The sequence below is a fragment of the Lithobates pipiens genome, unplaced genomic scaffold, assembly GCF_037356315.1.
Source record: "Lithobates pipiens isolate NorthernLeopardFrog02 unplaced genomic scaffold, aLitPip1_a1.2 Scaffold_23, whole genome shotgun sequence".
In the NCBI taxonomy this organism is placed as follows: Eukaryota; Metazoa; Chordata; class Amphibia; order Anura; family Ranidae; genus Lithobates; species Lithobates pipiens.
In genome coordinates this window covers 225,958,039-225,977,139 of record NW_027507785.1, presented here as the reverse complement: position 1 = coordinate 225,977,139, position 19,101 = coordinate 225,958,039, and the positions used below count along the sequence as shown (strand labels likewise).

The 19,101-nt window shown below is 46.4% G+C and overlaps 2 long non-coding RNA genes across 2 annotated transcripts; both read left to right on the top strand.

The window, feature by feature from the left end:
* The first annotated feature begins 1,266 nt into the window (after positions 1-1,266).
* On the top strand, positions 1,267-1,926 carry LOC143927023 (uncharacterized). Its single transcript, XR_013262211.1, has 2 exons — positions 1,267-1,569; positions 1,659-1,926. It is a non-coding gene; the product is annotated as an uncharacterized LOC143927023 (long non-coding RNA).
* A 2,383-nt stretch (positions 1,927-4,309) lies between these two features.
* Positions 4,310-5,325, top strand: LOC143927021 (uncharacterized). Its single transcript, XR_013262210.1, has 2 exons — positions 4,310-4,968; positions 5,058-5,325. It is a non-coding gene; the product is annotated as an uncharacterized LOC143927021 (long non-coding RNA).
* The last annotated feature ends 13,776 nt before the right edge of the window (positions 5,326-19,101 follow it).

The following is a 19,101-nucleotide window of genomic DNA, read 5'->3' as shown; positions in this document are numbered from 1 at the left end:
TTGGGATCAGGTGAGCTTTGATCCTAATTAGCCTGGGAAGCTAAAGGCTCTGCAGAGTCTGCAGGTGATTGCTTCTCAGCCAGGGAATGAACAATCTGTGTGTTGAAGGAAGCTGCAAGCACAGCCACTGCTGGAGCTAAAACTCACCCTGCGATATCCAGGCGAAAGACGCTGTGTTTGTAAGTGTCAGATAGGTGAGCAGAACCTGTTAGTAAGCGCCCAGCCGGGCTAGGACTTTTATTTTTGTTGTACTTAGAAAGCACGGTGTTGCTGTATATTTTGTTTGCTGGACTGTTTGTACCACGAATAAACGCCAAGATCTGCTTTATAAATTCCAAGTCTGCTGTGAACTGTGTCCAAACACACCCTACCCCGGGAAGATCCCTTACAATTGGTGGAGAATGCGGGCAAAGTCGGTTGCTAGGGGCAACGGTGTGGACAGACTTGGCTACAGCTGCTTATGTCTTGGGTGAAAGCTGCAACGACACTCCAAGAACAGTCCAGCAACATGGAGGAGATACTGAAGCAGTTTATGCAAGTGAGTTTGCAACAACAGCAACGACATGAACAGTCCATGGCTGCACAACAGCAGGCTCAGATAGAGGCCAATAGACGACATGAACAGTCCATGGCTGCACAACAACAACTTATCGAGCACCTGATAGCAAATCGAGAGGCGCCTGTGGTTACTAATCCACCCATAGTGATGGGAGCCGCTCCAGAGATTTTTTTTGGGAGAAGGACTGTGCAGAAAGCGCTGCAAAAGATGACTGCTGAGGACGATGTTGAGGCCTTTCTAACAGTATTTGAGCGCGTGGCTGAGCGAGAGAAGTTACCAGCCGCTGAGTGGGCAGAGGTAATTGCGCCCTATTTAACAGGTGAACCCCAAAAGGCCTACTATGACCTCAGTGAGCAAGAGGTTAAGGACTATACTCGGCTAAAAGAGGAGATACTTGCCCGACTAGGAGTTACTACTGCAGTCCGTGCCCGGAGGGTACGCAACTGGAGCTACAGTCTGGACAAATCAGCGAGGTCCCAGATGTATGACCTAATCCATTTGGCAAGAAAGTGGTTGGAGCCAGACACTTCTACTCCTGCACAAATCCTAGAGAAGGTCGTGATGGATCGCTACCTCCGAGCGCTTCCTACTGACCTGCAACACTGTGTAGCAACCTAGGTGAGATGTACACCCCCTCGATCACTTCTCCAGTGACATGTCTACACCACGTATGCACCCCATGTTTCCAATATTAAATAATCCTTGTTTTTAATTTTTTGCCTGTTGTTGGGATTTTGCTGCAGGTGTTACCCACCGTATCATCGCGGTACCCTTACTCGCACCTACCCCCCGGATTCTTCTTTTTTCTGGGGGGCAAGGCATTTGTGTGACCTCCCGCGAGTCACGTCAGTGGGCTTGTGACGCTGTCTCCTCTTCCTCCTGACGGTCCGGCGACACATATGGACCAGGTACCACTCCAGTTGCGTAAAGGAAATTGGGACATTGCCCTCTGGGGGAAGTCTATCCGAAGTACTATAATCCACCCTACCTACCTGGAAGTACATCATCGGGTAAACCATATTAAATCAATATTGGGTATCCCCAATATGCATAACACCGGATTTATTTATTCAGTGTAACCTTGTCTTTCTTTTAACAGACTATCATCTCTGAAGAAGACCCCCTTTGGGGTTGAAACGCGTCAGCTTCATGCTTTCACTGTTATTAACCTATACAGTGTAACATATAGCTAGATTCATGTTTTCACTGCTACTAACCCATACAGTGTAACATATAGCTGTGTCTGTTAATATACTTCCATGTGACATTATATGTACCTTATACACATGATTTTGTCTGTTATACAAATGTTCAGGTGAAGCTCATGTTTGTTTTTACCAAATAATATTAAAATATCTTTTATACTACTTCTATTGGCTTCTATTACTGTCTCTTGCTGCCTAAAAACCCCGTTTGTGGGGGAACTGGTTTTATCTGTATCTACTTGGGGTGAGCAGCACCCTCCTAGCTCTTTGTAGCACTGTGTTTTTCTTTGATTGTCATTTAGACTGGGTGGATAAACACCCCCTTTTCTTTTCATACTATCCCTCTTCTTTCCCCATTTGCCCATCTTTTCTCCCCTTTCTTCTTTTCTTATTTTCCCCCAAATTGAACACAGGAGGGTTAAACATGAACTTGGCCTAGCAGAACTAACATTGAGGAATTGATCTGTCCTTGTTTTTAATGCAAATATTGTTATAGTGAATATGAATATGCTTCAGGGTAATGATTGGGACCTGTTGATGTCAGGGTACGAAAACAGAATGTGAGAAAAGTGATCGGGTTGATACAGAGATCATTACTCTGACCTCTAAATTAATGAGAATACTTGAAAAGAAATCAGCACTATCTTGGCATATCAAATCATTCGAGAGATATAAGAATGAAAAGATCAACCCTTTAGGTCTCCGGGTTTAAATTTTTCCAAACATAAACCTAATTAGTAATGAATGTAAAACAGAATGGGAGGCCAATCTAAATGCTTGTTCTCAGTAAATGATGACTATCCCTGTCAGGGAGTACACAATGGGGTTTTCTCCTCTCCCCCACCGAGGCCTTTCTTCTTATTATCACATCTCAAATGTCTTTTTTCGTGTCCGCCAATAGGCCAGTCAGGATTGTTTTGTAATGCAATGTATCCTTACACTACTAATTACCCAGAAAAACCATGTGTCTAACTGTCATGTGTTTTAATTGATGTATATTTTGCTATAGTTTGCATATCCGCTTTGTTCAAGCTCCTGATAGAGACATGCATTTACATGATAATAGACGCATATCAAACCATGTGAAGTATTATACAATTACATAATTTGATTGGTGAATTCTATTTGGCTTCTCGTGATGTTATGCCCCGACCCGCCGCCTGCCTCCCCTTTTCCCCTACCGTCTCTGTTTTTTTTTTTTTTTTTTTTTTGTTTTGTTTTTTTTTTGTTTTTTTTTTTTTTCTCTCTCCCACTCCCCCACCCCCAAACCCCCCCTCCCCTATGTTCCTCACTCTCACACTCCCCATCCCTTTATTAGCCCTGAAGATCCCCGGTGGGCATTCGGGAGGGATCTGGCTAGTCTGGGCATTAGACATCGCCTAATTTTTATAATATCATTTTTCCTTTCATTGAGCATATGTCTCTCTTTCCTCGCAATCTAAAATGGTCCTTCGCCCAATCATAGTCCAGAGGTGAGGAGGAGAGAACTGTGTCTGCCCCCTGCCCTGACTCCCCGGCAAGGGTAGGAGTGGTTTCTGTCTGGTTATTACGGACAAACCTCTCCGTTGGTTCCCCCCCCCCCTGCTGAAGGGGCGGATGGTCCCGCCCAGGGATGGGGGACACATAGTCCCTTGCCGGCGGCATCCTCGGACACTTCCGGGCGCACATCTCACGCACGTCCGCTCGTTTTAGCGAACGTGCGTGACGCATACCTCACGCACGTCCGCTCGTTTTAGCGGACGTCCGTGACACTGTGACGCCACGCGATTGCGACGGAAGTGACGTTATTTCGGGGCCGTTTTCCGGCCTTCCAGGACGCCGGGGCGGCCACACAAGGCTGATCCTGTTTAGGCGGCCAATGCGTCCGGGTTATACCGGTTGATTGGTGGGCGTATGCACCTGCAGCCAATTTTCAGGCTTTAAATACAAACCTTCCTTCACAGGAAGTGCATATTTACCCAGGGGGAAAGAAACCTGCACCTGTTGTTTGGTGAGCATGATTTTTCCTTTGTATTTGACCTGCATTTTGGTGATATATTGCACCAAAATAAGTTTCTTTATTAGTTGTTTGGTATGAGGACTGATCTAACTAACTTATAGATCGGACTTTAGAAAATATGAGTCAGGGACTGCGCCAGTTACCCCTTGTGGACTAATGCTTAAGTAGCCGTCCCTTCCTCATTACCTTCTGGAATAGTCCTCCACCAGGTCTTATAACTCAGGTAATAACCTCACTACTGGTCTGGCTGTTCTAATGAGGCTAATATATCTGCTTGGTACTTTTTCACACTATCATTACACACATATATTTTTTCACGCATGTACATGCGTCTATGCACTTGATATTTTTATTGGTTATGTCTCCTATTGCCGTCACCTACTTCAAGGCATTTTTGCCTTGTATATTTTCATATGTGGTTTTTCTTGTTGCACGTTTTATATTTTCGTTACTTTTCTCACCACCTTCTAGCGCAATTTTTTTTTTTTTTTTTTCTTTTTTCCTCATTCTCTTCTTTTCTTTTCTTCTTCTGTTTGAGTGCCTACACTTTCACTGTTTCCACCAGTCCACTGTTCATCACTCCTTTTTCTTTTTCTTTTTCCCCATCCCCCTCCTTCCTTGTTGTTATGGCTTACACAGCAGCACTCATCAACACATTCACTCATTTTTGCCTTTCCCTTCCCCCTCTCCCCTCTTTCCTAGGCACTTTAGATACTTCCAGGCATGGTCCCCTTTTTTCTCCTTCCTTTCTTTTTTAGAAAGCACCCTACATGGATATTTGGATAATTGGGGGTGCACATATATACATATATATAATTCTTGGTATACATAATGAGGTTATGATAGTATTAACCTCATACCACGTATGCACCCCATGTTTCCAATATTAAATAATCCTTGTTTTTAATTTTTTGCCTGTTGTTGGGATTTTGCTGCAGGTGTTACCCACCGTATCATCGCGGTACCCTTACTCGCACCTACCCCCCGGATTCTTCTTTTTTCTGGGGGGCAAGGCATTTGTGTGACCTCCCGCGAGTCACGTCAGTGGGCTTGTGACGCTGTCTCCTCTTCCTCCTGACGGTCCGGCGACACATATGGACCAGGTACCACTCCAGTTGCGTAAAGGAAATTGGGACATTGCCCTCTGGGGGAAGTCTATCCGAAGTACTATAATCCACCCTACCTACCTGGAAGTACATCATCGGGTAAACCATATTAAATCAATATTGGGTATCCCCAATATGCATAACACCGGATTTATTTATTCAGTGTAACCTTGTCTTTCTTTTAACAGACTATCATCTCTGAAGAAGACCCCCTTTGGGGTTGAAACGCGTCAGCTTCATGCTTTCACTGTTATTAACCTATACAGTGTAACATATAGCTAGATTCATGTTTTCACTGCTACTAACCCATACAGTGTAACATATAGCTGTGTCTGTTAATATACTTCCATGTGACATTATATGTACCTTATACACATGATTTTGTCTGTTATACAAATGTTCAGGTGAAGCTCATGTTTGTTTTTACCAAATAATATTAAAATATCTTTTATACTACTTCTATTGGCTTCTATTACTGTCTCTTGCTGCCTAAAAACCCCGTTTGTGGGGGAACTGGTTTTATCCACATCAGCGAGTCTTTCCTCCTCCGATTCTGGCCACACCCCTGCCCAGCGCCATCTTTAGCGCAGGGCAAACGGGTCACCTGCCCTTGGCCCAATCTTTGTTGGGGTGCCTGCACTACCCGCAAATTGGGGCCCCAATAACGACTTTGCAGAGCGCACAGAGGACACAGGAGGCTGTATTCCCGAGCTAGCCAGCAGAGAGGCTAGCTCGGGCACTGCTCCACCCTGAGCATACAGGCTGCATGCGGCAGGGTTAGAGCCTCAGTGAAGCTCCCGGCCCCACCCCCACTATACTGGCTGGGGAATACAGCAGTCCTGGAGCTCCACTGAGGCTCTAACCCCACCCCATGCAGCCTGTATGCTCAGGTTGGAGTAGTTGAAATGAGAGCAGATAGTGGAAGCCCCGCCCATGGACCTCTAAATGTATGTAGTGAGCTTGGCTGGCCAGGTATGTCCTTACACCCATAACATGCCTGACTGCTGAAACCCTGAGCTATGTAATTCAACTGTAAAGCTGTGCATTGTGGAAAGTTGTCTCACCATCTCCTGTATAATGTCTGTAGTCTCTGATGGTCTCCTATAGCAGTGGTCCCCAAACTTTTTGGCACCGGGGACCGGCATTGTGGCAAGGCCCGGGGGGGTGGGCGCATGGGGGACGATGTGGCTTTTCGCGGCCAATTTGTCAGGAAATGGCTGGTGTAAGCACGTCATCACAACACCATGGTTAATGTGGTGTCAGGATGATTGAAGTGCATCATTTTTATTATTATATTGTAATATAAAATGAAATAGTTCAACTCACCATAATGCAGAATCTGTCACTAGATGCAGCTTGTCACTTGCTACCAGCTTGCCACGTTGCCTATCACCAGATTTCCACATGCCACCAGATGCAGACTGCCACATGCCATCAGATGCAGATTGACACATGCCACAGTCACATGTCACCAGATGCAGATTGCCACGGTTCAATGCCACCAGATTGCCACGTCACCAGATGCAGATTGCCACAGTCACCAGATGCAGATTGCCACAGTCACTTGCCACATGCCATCAGATGCAGATTGACACATGCCACAGTCACATGTCACCAGATGCAGATTGCCACGGTTCAATGCCACCAGACTGCCACGTCACCAGATGCAGATTGCCACAGACACATGCCACCAGACGCAGATTGCCACAGTCACTTGCCACATGCCACCAGATGCAGATTGCCACAGTCACTTGCCACATGCCACCAGATGCAGATTGCCACAGTCACTTGCCACATGCCACCAGATGCAGATTGCCACAGTCACTTGCCACCAGATGCAGATTGCCACAGTCACTTGCCACATGCCACCAGATGCAGATTGCCACAGTCACTTGCCACATGCCACTTGCCACCAGATGCAGATTGCCACAGTCACTTGCCACATGCCACCAGATGCAGATTGCCACAGTCATTTGCCACATGCCACTTGCCACCAGATGCAGATTGCCACATGTCACCAGCCGCATGCCACCAGATGCAGATTGCCACAGACACATGCCACCAGATGCAGATTGCCACAGACACATGCCACCAGATGCAGATTGCCACAGTCACTTGCCACATGCCACCAGATGCGCATTGCCACAGACACATGCCACCAGATGCAGGTTGCCACGTCACCAGATGCAGATTGCCACAGTCACTTGCCACAGCCACCAGATGCAGATTGCCACATGCCACCAGATGCGGATTGCCACAGACACATGCCACCAGATGCGGATTGCCACAGACACATGCCACCAGATGCGGATTGCCACAGACACATGCCACCAGATGCAGATTGCCACAGACACATGCCACCAGATGCAGATTGCCACAGACACATGCCACCAGATGCAGATTGCCACAGTCACTTGCCACATGCCACCAGATTCAGATTGCCACAGACACATGCCACTAGATGCAGCATCTTAAATGCAAATTGTCACTAAGTGCAGTGCAGTGGAGTGGAGGGTTCCGCGTGAGAGAGAACAGAGGTGATGCGGGGCGGGCTGTGAGAGATGATGTAATCTCTCTGCTCCCCCGCTTCACCTCCAACAGTATACTGGCCGAGCTGTGTGGGCGGAACAGCGGTGATGTGGGCGGGCGGTGGGAGATGATGTCATCTCTCTGCTCGTCTGCTTCACCCCCAGCAGTGTAGCGGCAGGGCTGTGTGGGCGGAAGTGCGGTGATCGCTCTGCTCACCGCCGCCGCCGCATTCGGATCTCAGTGCACACTTTGCAGCCCGGCTGCAAACGGGCTACGGCCCGGTAGTGGGCCGCGGCCCGAGGGTTGGAGACCCCTGTCCTATAGCATGTCTGCAGTCTCTGATTGTCTCCTGTAGCATGTCCGTAGTCTCCAATTGTCTCCTGTAGCATGTCCGCAGTCTGATTGTCTCCTGTAGCATTTACGCAGTCATCTCTGATTGTCTCCTTTAGCATGTCCGCAGTCTCTGATTGTCTCCTGTAGTAAATCCCGCAGTCTCAGATTGTCTCCTGTAGCATGTTCGCAGTCTTAGATTTGTCTCCTGTAGCATGTCTTCAGTCTCAGAATTGTCTCCTGCAGTATGTCCGCATTCTCTGACCCTCTCCTGCAGTATGATTGCAGTCTTTGATGCTCTCCTGTAGTATGTTTGCAGTCTCTGACCCTCTCCTGTAGTATGTCTGCACTCTCTGACCCTCTCCTGTAATATGTGTATTATTGTGCTGCTTTACTTGCTCAATTATTTGAGATTGCGCCACTGCTCAGTGAGTGGTAAAGATGTGCATTAACCTGTAGCAACCAATCAGTGAACAGTAGTGATTTGCTGTAATCTCTAGCAACCAATCAGTAAATAGTAATGATGTGCTGTACCCCCTAGCAACCAATCAGTAAGCGCTAATAATGTGCAGTAACTTCTAGCAAGCAGAAATGATGTGTGGTAACCCCTAGCAATCAGCCAGTGAGTGGTAAGGATAGGCTGAAACCTCGGGCAACCATTTGCAATTACTGCGTGATCTGCTGCAGTAAACTGATTTGGAGTCTACTTGCTATTTTTTGTATGTCTCAGAATGGAGGGGGCGGGGGCAAGAAAATGTTTGCCCAGGGCCCAATCAATATTAAAGAATGCCTTGACCCTCCTTCCTGTTCAGTGCCCCCACAGCAAGCAGTTTGCTATGGGGGCACCCAAGCTGAGTCACAGCTCCCTGTGACCATTTAGACACACAGCCCCGCCCTGGCCCCACCCCATCTCTCCCCTGATTGGCTATCTGACTTTGATTGACAGCAGCGGGAGTCAATGGCGCTGCTGCTGTGTCTCAGCCATTTAGGAAGGAGAATCTGGACAGCTGAGACAGAGAGGGACCTCAGGTAAGTGTTAGGGGGCTGAGGGGGGCTGCTGCACACAGAAGGCTTTTTATCTTAATGCATAAAGATAAAAAAACTTCTGCCTTTACAACCCCTTTAAAGCGGGAGTCCGCCTTTTTTTTTTTTTTTAAAGCCAGCAGCTACAAATACTGCACCTGCTGACTTTTAAAATAATGACACTTACCCGCCCAGCGCGCCCGCGATGTCGGCACCCGAAGCCGATCTCTCGATCGTCTCTCGGGTGCTGCCGCCGCCATCTTGGGTATGGGAATCAGGAAGTGGAGCCTTTCGGCTTCATTTCCCGGTTCCCTACTGCGCATGCGCGAGTCGCGCTGCACAATAAGGATGGTCTCCGCTGTCTCTGGGATCCGTGTGTTTCCCAGCAGGCAGCGGGGGACCTTCGGAAAGGGCGTAGATTCTGCGGAAAGGGGCGTACCTTCTGCAGAATCTACGCCGGAAGTGGGTGCAGATACCTGTACTGTACAGGTACCTGCACCCCCCTCCCCCCTGAAAGGTGCCAATTGTGGCGCTGGAGGGGGGGAGGGTTCCAATGAGCGGAAGGTCCACTTTTGGGTGGACCTCCGCTTTAAGTATGTATTCTTCCAACAGCTTCTTCATTAAAATCTAGGCCTACATTGATGTTGCATTTAAAAGACCCAACAGGGTTCCTCTTATCTCATCTTTTATGAAAGCAACTGGTGTTGTTCAGAACAAACAAAGTTTTGATGTCAGTCTCTTCCCCACAAGACTTGATTTGTTTTTCTTTTTCTTGATCAGCTGTTGTTTCCAAATAACTACTAATTGAAGTGAGCAAGACACTTAAATAAAGGCAAGATGCCTTATTTTCTACATAAGTTGTTTAATGTATTCAAGTTTAAATGGTCTGATTGAAGTTAGGAAACATTTTGTTGATGTGTTAATTAAGAGCCTGATTCCCAAAACTGTCAACAAAACGATGGCTTTCTCATTGGCAATTAAAACATGTAAAAAAAATGACTATATATATATATAAATGACGGGACATGTTCTCCAATGCAGAATGTATTTATATCAAATGCTCTTCAAGGCATAAAATCGTTACATCCTTCTTATTTTTTTAATGATGATTAACCTCATACTATTTAGATATAAGAATTTCAATTCTCCCTTTATTTCAAAAGTGCAATGATTAGATGAATGATGATTATGTTATAATGATGTTTAGCTCCTAATGTAAATAGGCTTGGGGTATGACAACAGGTTAAATTGTCTGTGGATAGTTAGTGATGATTGAAATAATTGTGATACATCTGTGAGGTTACAATCTGGAGTGTTGTTATAAAAGTATGTGGCTGAAAGTAGATCATTGCACCAAGCCTGATGAAGAGCATTGAATGCTTGTAACTGTACAGTAGCATGTAAAGAGCATTTAATATAAATACATTTTGCATTGGAGAATGTGTCCTGTTGTTTTTTTCTATTGGATTTTGGTGGAATATTGGGAGTCCATCATGCCACTGATCTCTACATTGAGAACTAGAGTAACATTTGAAGTAACCCACCCAAATTTCTCATATATATATATATATATATATATATACTTTAGAGGCACTCACAGGTCTTGCAGAGGAGGTAGATCAAAAAACAGCAGTGTTTTTATTGTCAATCTTTTGATGAAGCTTAGTTACATCTTGATCTATCTCCTCTACAAGACCTGTTAGTGCCTCTGTTTTAAATATATGGATTTCTTTGTGGGTGAGCACCTGGGCATTTACTTCATACATAGAGTGCCGTAGCTACCTTTGGAACTGTTTATATATACAGTATATATGCTGGCATCACTTTTTTGTGTTTCTATACACATTATATAAATACAAATACAGCCCACATAAAAAAAACAACACCTGATTTATTAAGACCCCTAATGCCGCGTACACACGTAGCCGTCTATCCGACGGACTTAGTCTGGCGGACTTCCCGCCAGACTGTCCGTCGGACTTTCCGAATGGGCTACTTGCCCACACACGGCACTTTTTCAGCGGACTAATACGGCGTACTAAGTCCGCCGTACTATCCGCCCTACTTTTGAAATGAACGGACTCGCCCCCACACACGCGGAGGAAAGTCCGCTCATTTCGAGCGCGTCTCCAGGTAGGCGGGGCCCGCGAAGGAGACGCTGCTGGCCCCGCCACCTGGTATGGACTTAAAGGGGATCCCCAACGCCGAAAAAAATCGGCGTGGGGGTCCCCCCCAAGTCCACAACAGACCCTTGTCCGAGCACGCTACCCGGCCGGCCAGGAAAGGAGGGGAGAGCGAGCGCCCCCCTCCTGAGCCGTACCAGGCCGCGTGCCCTCAACATGGGGGGTGGCCGGGTTCACACTGGTGCGGGGATCCGAATTGGATTCCTGCCAATACCAGGCACTGTATTTGGTACGAATCCTAAGGGAGAACTCCACGCCAAATTAAAAACAAAACTGAATGGGTTCCCCCTTGGGTCCGGTAGGGATTTTAAGGGGAATCCCCTGCGCTGAAAAAAACGGCGTGGGGTCCCCCCAAAATCCATACCAGACCCCTATCCGAGCACGCAGCCCGGCCGGTCAGGAAAGGGGGTGGGGACGGAAGACCGGGCCACCGCCTGTAAAAGAGCTATAAGAAGGCGCGGAGGCCCGGCAGAAGAACCGAAGAGGGGGACAAGACCCCCGAAGTCGGAAGAAGAGGCTGCGGCGACGAAGAAGAATGCCGGGCTCCTCCGCTAGCAAAAGAGCTACAAGAAGATAGCGGAGGAGTCCGGCAAGAAGACCCCCGAAGACGGAAGACCCCCGGAGCTGTGCAATAAATTATTTTATCTTGTGTGTTCTGTTTTTTTTTGTACTTTATTTTACAGGTGAATGGGTAGGGGTACATTGTACCCCATACTCATTCACATAGGGTGGGGGGCCGGTATCCGGGGGCCCCCTTATTAAAGGGGGCTCCCAGATTCCGATAAGCCCCCCGCCCGCAGACCCCGACAACCAACGGCCAGGGTTGTCGGGAAGAGGCCCTTGTCCTCATCAACATGGGGACAAGGTGCTTTGGGGTGGGGGGGCCGCGCGGCCCCCCTTCCCCAAGGCACCCCCCATGTTGAGGGCACGCGGCCTGGTACGATTTAGAAGGGGGGGGCGCTTGCTCGCCCCTCCTTTCCTGGCCGGCCGGGTAGCATGCTCGGACAAGGGTCTGTTGTGGACTTGGGGGGGCCCCCACGCCGATTTTTTCGGCTTTGGGGTTCCCCTTTAAGTCCATACCAGGTGGCGGGGCCAGCGGCGTCTCCTTCGCGGGCCCCGCCTACCTGCAGACCCGCTCGAAATGAGCGGACTTTTCTCCGGGCAGGAAAAGTCCGCTCATTTCAAAAGCACGGCGGACTGGCACACACACGGCTGGATTGTTCGCCGAAATGCGAGTCCGGCGGGAAGATTGGAGTGCAAAACTACTTTCTAAGTCCGCCGTACTTTCGGGTCCAAAAAGTAATCCGGAGGCTACACACGGGGGGATTGTCTGGCGGACTTCAGTTTGACGGACTTTTCCACCCGCTTGTTTGATCGTGTGTACGCGAAATCCCTGGCCAATTCGTATACACACAGCATCCAGCTAGAGAGCTGTCATTTTGTGATTGTAGTTTGGTGAGGCAACATCATTGCAAGGAAAGTCATCATGGCAATCATGGCATCAGCTCATCATACACAATTTTTCAAGCTAATTTTGATTGATGATGGATATACAGCAATGGACAATGTGATTGACTTTGGATTAAAGGGGATGTTGGATTTACTGAGGACCAGCCAGCTAGGGATCTGTACTTTTGCTGCAATAGCACTACCATTAAAAACTTAGAGATTCAATGGCAGTTGCTGTTGGTAAAAAATGCAGCAAGATCCCTTGATAATTTGTTTACAATCAGCATCTGGACAGTTTTCTGTGGTTTTGCAGCAGCAGTATGGCAGGGCAACTACTTTTGACTGTGGACCATCGTGGCTGTGAAGTGTGATAGCAGTGGGTCACTGTGACTAATACTGGATTCTCATTGTTGGATGATGTAATTAGTGATGAATTTTTGTTTACAATTTTTTTTCATTTGCCTTTGTTTTTGACATATTTGTTCGGGAATGAATGAGCAATAAGGGGTGTTAATGTACCACATACTCATCCCCCCTAGAGGGAGATATAAGAGCCCCTTACTCAAAGGGGACTCCAAATTCTTATAAGCACCCCCTACAAACTTCAACATCCTCTCAGGGACATGAGGATGAAGCATATGGCTTCTCAACATGGGGAAAATGTGCCTTGTAAGAAGAGGCTTTTGCCTTGTAAGGTACCTTCCCAATGATGAAAGCCTTGTGGCCTGGTATAGTTCAAAGAGGGGGGTATATGTTTGCTGTCCTCATTTTCCTGGCTATCCAGGTTGCATGCCTGGATAAGGGCCTGACATTTGTAATGTGCACTGTCCGTCTAAAGAAAATAAAATGTCATGGTATTCCCCTAAAATATCTACCAAGCTGTTATCCAGCCATGCAGCCTGAAAAGAGGCATGGAGGAGCTCAGCTATGAGGAAAGATTAGCTGAACTGAATTTATTCTCTCTTGAGAAGAGGAGATTAAGGGGAGATATGATCAACATGTATAAATACATAAGTGGTCCATATAGTCAACTTGGTGTAGAGTTATTGACTTTAACCACTTTCAGACCGGACCAATTTGCTGGTCAAAGACCAGACCACTTTTTGCGATTCGGCACTGCGTCGCTTTAACTGATAATTGCGCGGTCGTGCGAAGTGGCTCCCAAACAAAATTGACGTCCTTTTTTTCCCACAAATAGAGCTTTATTTTGGTGGTATTTGATCACCTCTGCGGTTTTTATTTTTTGTGCTATAAACAAAAATAGAGCGACAATTTTGAAAAAAAAAACGCATTATTTTTTACTTTTTGTTATAATAAATATCCCCCAAAAATATATAAAAAAACATTTTTTTCCCTCAGTTTAGGCCGATACGTATACATATTTTTGGTAAAAAAAAAATCGCAATAAGCGATTATTGGTTGGTTTGCGCAAAAGTTATAGCGTTTACAAAATAGGGATAGTTTTATAGCATTTTTATTAATAATTTTTTATTATTTTTTTTTTTACTAGTAATGGCGGCGATCAGCGATTTTTATTGTGACTGCGACATTGTGGGGGACCCATCGGACATTTTTGACACATTTTTGGGACCATTGTCATTTATACAGTAATCACTGCTATATAAATGCAGTGATTCCTGTGTAAATGACACTGGCAGTGAAAGGGTTAACCAGTGGGTGGCAGTGTAGGGGTTAAGTGTTCCTAGGGGAGTGTTACTAACTGTGGGGGGGTTGGGCTTTCATTTAGTGTACACTGATCTCTGCTCCAATCACATGGAGCAGAGATCAGCGTCACTAGTTGCTAGGCAGAATAGACAAATGTTGTTTACACAGCATTTGCTCTATTCGGCCGCTCCGTGAGACGATCGCGGGGATGCCCGCGGCGATCGAGTCCGCGGGTCCTGCGACCGGACTCACGGGGTTCCCGACCAGCGCAGGAGCGCGCCGCCGGCGGCGCGCTCCCGATGGCAGGGCGGCATCGAATATTGGACGTACCTGTACGCCAATATGCCTGCCCGTGCCATTCTGTCGACGTACATCGTCGTGCGCTGGTCGGGAAGTGGTTAATGTCATCACAGAGGACAAGGGGCTCTCTTTATATCTAAAGGCAAAAGAGATCGAATCTCCATATATGGAAAGGCTTCTTCACCGTAAGAGCTGTAAAAATGTGGAATAGACTCCCTCAACAGTTGGTTATGGCTAGCTCAGTAGCTTGGTTTAAAAAAGGCCTGGATTCTTTCCTAAATGTACATAATATAACTGGATACCAATATGTTATAGGTAAAATTGATCCAGGGAATATCGGATTGCCTCTTGGAAACCAGGAAGGAGTTTTTTTCCCCCACAGGAGCATATTGGATCATGCTTTATTGTTTTTTTTTTGTCTTCCTCTGGATAAACTGTGGGGTTTTTTTTCTCTGTTGGTTGAATTGGATGGTCTTTTTTTCCAACCAGATTAACTATGTAACTATGTAACTATTTATGGTCCTATCTGGAAGATCTATGAGGCATATATCCCTTAAAGGGGAAGGAGCTTTTTTACCTAATTTAATTTATAGGTCAAAACTGGAGGTGAAAGGTGGGAAAGCACAAATGAATCATCAGTGTGGAACCTTGAATTTTGTATACATATAACACATATGTTATTTTCTACACTTATTTACTGTATGGTTCTAAGGGAGCGGGATTCCATGCGCAGTATAATAGGATTTTTATAATAGCTTACCTGTAAAATTATTTTCTTGGAAGTACATCATGGGACACAGAGCACCATATTAATTACTGAATGGGTTATAGGCCACCTTCAGGTGATGGACACTGGCATAATTAAAGACAGGAAGTCCCACTCCCTATATAACCCCTCCCATCCCGGGAGTACCTCAGCTTTTGTAGCAAAGCAATGAACATATATCCCAAAAATAGAGGGGAGGGACCTCTGTGTCCCGTGATGTACTTCCAAGAAAAGGATTTTACAGGTAAGCTGTTATAAAAATTCTATTTTCTTTTTCATACATCGCGGGACACAAAGCACCATATCAATTACTGAATGGGATGTCCCAACGCAATGCAATCTGAGGGGAGTGGGACACAAAAAAAACAAATGCAGACCCTCATCAAATGCAAGGACCTATACTGCTGCCTGTAGAACACTGCACCCGAAGGCAGCATCCTCTTGTTGACCTACATCATCTTGATAGAATTTTGTGAATGTATGTACTGATGACCATGTTGTGGCCTTGAAAATCTGAGCCATGGAGGCTTGATGGTGCACTGCCCAAGAAGCACTAACTGCCCTGGTAGAGTGCAATGTAGGACGAAAAGGTGTAACTTTCCCTTTTAAATCGTAAGCCTGAATGATGACCTGATAAACCCATATAGAAATGGTTGATTTTGACGCTGCCTGCCCTTTCCCGGGACCTTCTGGCAATACAAACAAGGCGTCAGTTTTCTGATAGAAATTAACTGCTCTTACTACATCAAGGAAGCGTTGTAAATTTTCTTCTGCAGAATGAGATTCTGGAAAAAATGAAGGTAAAGAATAGTGATGGCCGAACGGTTCGCCCGGCGGTCGTTTCGCATCGAATTTCGGCTGTTCGCGGTCTGCCCGTTCGGCGGACTATTGGCGCCGTTCGCCCGGCGGACTTCCGTGTTTTTACTGTGTAAAAGAACTTTGACCTGATGACACATCCATCATGGGGTACAGGACAGCCAATTGAGACATTACAGCACATGGACACTTGGACATTCCCCCTAACCTATAAATACACCCGATCCGGCGGCCATTTTACATTCTTTCTTCTGTCACTATAGGGAAAGGTTGCTGTGTGGAGCAGGGAGAGATAAATCGCTAGCTATTTGGTACACAAAAGTTCTTTTCAGGACTGGTATAGGTGTTAGGTGTATATAGATTTGCTGTGCTACTGATTGTTAGACATGTGCAGAGTAAAATATTTCGTTTCGGAATTTCGTTTTCGTCCGAAAACTTAATTTATTTAGTTACTCCCGAAAATCGTTTTTATTTATTTCGTTTTCGTTCAAAAATTTCATTCGTCCGAAAATCCACATGAATTACGTTCGAATCTGTCTTGGAAGGCTTATGGTGTCTGTCAATGTATAAAGAAGATTTGACGGAGCTAACTATATAGCATACTTTAGAACCCTATTAAAGTCTATGGGACTCCAACGTTCAAAATCTAAAGTGCTAATTTTAAAGGCTAATTTGCAAGTTACTGTCCTAAAAAGTGTTTGGGGACCCGGGTCCTGCCCCAGGGGACATGTATCAATGCAAAAAAAAGTTTTAAAAACGGCCGTTTTTTCGGGAGCAGTGATTTTAATAATGATTAAAGTGAAACAATAAAAGTGTAATATTCCTTTAAATTTCGTAGGGGGGGGGGTTGTCTATAGTATGCCTGTGAAGGGGCGCATGTTTCCCGTGCTTAGAATTGTCCCTGCACAAAGTGTCATTTATGCAGGAAAAAAAGTCCTTTAAAATCACTCGCGGCTATAATGAATTGTCGGCTCCGTAATACAGAGAACACTCATTGAAAGTCATTGATAAAAAAAAAAATAAATACATTTAAAAAAAAGCGTGGGGGTCCCCCAAATTCAATTACCAGGCCCTTCAGGTCTGGTATGGATATTAAGGGGAACCCTGCCTCAAATTTAAGAAAAAATTTGACGTGGGGTTCCCCCTAAATATCCATAACCAGACCCTTCAGGTCTGGTATGGATATTAAGGGGAACCCCGCGTCAAATTTAAAAAAAAATTGACGTGGGGTTCCCCCTAAAAATCCATACCAGACCCTTTATCCGAGCACGCAACCTGGCAGGCCGCAGGAAAAGAGGGGGGGACGAGAGAGCGGCCCCCCCTCCCTCCTGAACCGTACCAGGCCACATGCCCTCAACATTGGGAGGATGCTTTGGGGGTCTGTGACCCCTCAAAGCACCTTGTCCCCATGTTGATGAAGACAAGGGCCTCATCCCCACAACCCTGGCCGGTGGTTGTGGAGGTCTGCGGGCGGGGGGCTTATCAGAATCTGGAAGCCCCCTTTAACAAGGGGACCCCCAGATCCCGGCCCCCCCCTGTTTGAAATGGTAAGGGGGTACAAAAGTACCCCTACCATTTCACAAAGAAAGTGTAAAAAATGGTTAAATAAAACAAACACACTTTTGAAAAATTCCTTTATTAAAAATAAAAAAATAAAAAAAAGATTCCAGCGGCGGTAATCCACTCTTGCTATCCAGCGACGGACGGTCATCTCTCCAGCGATGTCTCATCTCATCCAGCGCAGCGCAGCATCCTTCTTCTGTCTCCGTGGAGGAGACACTGCAAGGATTCCGGCGGCTGACGTTTGTTATATATGGAGGGCGGGGCCACCCGTCACCTGACCCCGCCCCCCTCTGACACAAGGGGAAACCCGGGGTTCCCCGTGACGTATAGGTGACCCGCACCCCTCTGATGTAACACAGGCAGGTTTCCGTTACATCAGAGGGGGGGCGGGGTCACCCATACGTCACGGGGAACCCCGGGTTTCCCCTTGCGTCAGAGGGGGGCGGGGTCAGGTGACAGGTGGCCCCGCCCTCCGTATATAACAAACGTCAGCCGCCGGAATCCTTGCAGTGTCTCCTCCACGGAGACAGAAGAAGGATGCTGCGCTGCGCTGGATGAGATGAGACATCGCTGGAGAGATGACCGTCCGTCGCTGGATAGCAAGAGTGGATTACCGCCGCTGGAATCTTTTTTTTATTTTTTTATTTTTAATAAAGGAATTTTTCAAAAGTGTGTTTGTTTTATTTAACCATTTTTTACACTTTCTTTGTGAAATGGTAGGGGTACTTTTGTACCCCCTTACCATTTCAAACAGGGGGGGGGCCGGGATCTGGGGGTCCCCTTGTTAAAGGGGGCTTCCAGATTCTGATAAGCCCCCCGCCCGCAGACCTCCACAACCACCGGCCAGGGTTGTGGGGATGAGGCCCTTGTCTTCATCAACATGGGGACAAGGTGCTTTGAGGGGTCACAGACCCCCAAAGCATCCTCCCAATGTTGAGGGCATGTGGCCTGGTACGGTTCAGGAGGGAGGGGGGGCCGCTCTCTCGTCCCCCCCTCTTTTCCTGCGGCCTGCCAGGTTGCGTGCTCGGATAAAGGGTCTGGTATGGATTTTTAGGGGGAACCCCACGTCAATTTTTTTTTTTAATTTGACGCGGGGTTCCCCTTAATATCCATACCAGACCTGAAGGGTCTGGTTATGGATATTTAGGGGGAACCCCACGTTAAATTTTTTCTTAAATTTGAGGCAGGGTTCCCCTTAATATCCATACCAGACCTGAAGGGCCTGGTAATTGAATTTGGGGGACCCCCACGCTTTTTTTTTTATTTTATTTTTTTTTTTTTTATCAATGACTTTCAATGAGTGTTCTCTGTATTACGGAGCCGACAATTCATTATAGCCGCGAGTGATTTTAAAGGACTTTTTTTCCTGCATAAATGACACTTTGTGCAGGGACAATTCTAAGCACGGGAAACATGCGCCCCTTCACAGGCATACTATAGACAACCCCCCCCTACGAAATTTAAAGAAATATTACACTTTTATTGTTTCACTTTAATCATTATTAAAATCACTGCTCCCGAAAAAACGGCCGTTTTTAAAACTTTTTTTTGCATTGATACATGTCCCCTGGGGCAGGACCCAATCTCCTATTCTATATCGAACTGTTG